Genomic DNA, 1,390 nt, shown 5'->3' with positions numbered 1-1,390 from the left:
TGGAGGGAAAGAGTTGCCCCTGCAGATGACAAAGAGAAACTAAAGGTGTAACGTTGCCCAGAGTAACAGAGTGGGCAGCAGGGCAGCATAGGGAACCCTCAAAGTTGGAGTTCGTAACGGTTCAGTGCGAGCTCAGCTGAAGTTTCACTAGATAGAAATGATTTTTCAGTGCTTCACAAGACATAGTTAGTTGGGATTTGGGTCCTATAGAATGTAAATCATCAAGAGGGAGGGGGAGAAAGAAGCAACTGGAGTTACTGTGCTGCTCGGGGATGAGGAACAGCTGATGGGGGAAATCAGTCTGGAAAAGCTATGGGACTCGGTATGGCCCACCTGGGAACTGGGCAGGCAGTGAAAGGGGTAAACGGTCTTGGGAGGCTTTGTCTGTGCCGCCATTTTGCTCGGAGCAAAGGAGCTTACCAGCTCATTGGGCAGCATACAGCAGGGATGGAGATTTCACTCTGCAGCAGGACCCAGCTGAGCTCTTGGCCTCTGTTGAGCTGTGCCTTAGTATGGAAAATAAATGGCTCATTTTAAATGAATGTTTTACTGATGTGATTTTTTTTTTTAAAGGATTTGACTATTTGGCGACCCAAAGGCAAGAATCTTTGGTAAAGGACAACCATAAGATATAAATGCAGGAGGCTAAGAGAAATCTGTTTGGTGAAAAGTAAGAATGAAGGGAAACATGTATTTAATATGGGTTAAATCCTCATTTGATCAGGACCGATTAAAACAGCTCTAAAACGGGGTGATGTGAGAGATGAGAAAACAGTGAAGGAAATTGTTCTTGTTCCCAAGAAGCTTCTAGTCGAATGGAAAGGTAACAGTCCTTAGCCTAGGGAGCTGACATTTATTGAGCACCTACTGCATGTCATATACAGGACTAGGTGTGTGCATGTATGTGCACGTATTTAATTTAATCCTCACAACGTATATAAGGTAGGTGTTATTATTCTTATTTTACAGATGAGTAAACGGACACCTAGAGGGTTTGAATAATTTCCCCGAAAGACATCAGGATTTGATTCCAGGTTGGTCTGATTTCAAAGCAGTTACTTTGATTTTCTCAAAAAGACCAAGGAAGTGCTACTGGGTAAACTTAAACTTGGGGCATCAGTGTAAATGGATCAGGGAATCCTGCAGTGGCCAGCACAGGGACAGGAGGAGGGGAGTGTGGAGCAGGTAGGATAGGGCGGGGACATGGTGGAAGAGGGTCGCCTGTACTAGGGAGAGAGGGCTTGCTGTGTCGCTGCAGCATAGGTGCCGAGACTGACACACGTGTGAATGGGAGCCGTGGTGCAGTGACAAAAGCTCTGTCCCTTTCTTTTTTTTTTTTTTTTTTGCAGTACGCGGGCCTCTCACTGTTGTGGCCTCTCCCGTTGCGGAG

General features: G+C 45.8%; 1 protein-coding gene across 7 annotated transcripts in view; it reads left to right on the top strand.

Moving 5' to 3' along the window:
• Positions 1 to 583: 583 nt before the first annotated feature.
• The window catches only part of LOC102979137 (cytochrome P450 3A29-like), an 86,610-nt gene continuing 85,803 nt past the window's right edge, over positions 584 to 1,390 (top strand). For all 7 annotated transcript variants that reach the window (XR_008619091.1, XM_055089850.1, XM_055089845.1 and 4 more), the window contains exons 1-2: positions 584 to 670; positions 970 to 1,034. The gene's annotated coding sequence lies outside the window, so the exon portion shown is untranslated. The remainder of the gene's footprint in view (positions 671 to 969; positions 1,035 to 1,390) is intronic.

This window comes from Physeter macrocephalus, chromosome 14, assembly GCF_002837175.3.
Source record: "Physeter macrocephalus isolate SW-GA chromosome 14, ASM283717v5, whole genome shotgun sequence".
Taxonomy (NCBI): domain Eukaryota; kingdom Metazoa; phylum Chordata; class Mammalia; order Artiodactyla; family Physeteridae; genus Physeter; species Physeter macrocephalus.
The sequence above is the reverse complement of the archived record's forward strand: the minus strand, read 5'-3'. Positions and strand labels throughout refer to the sequence as shown.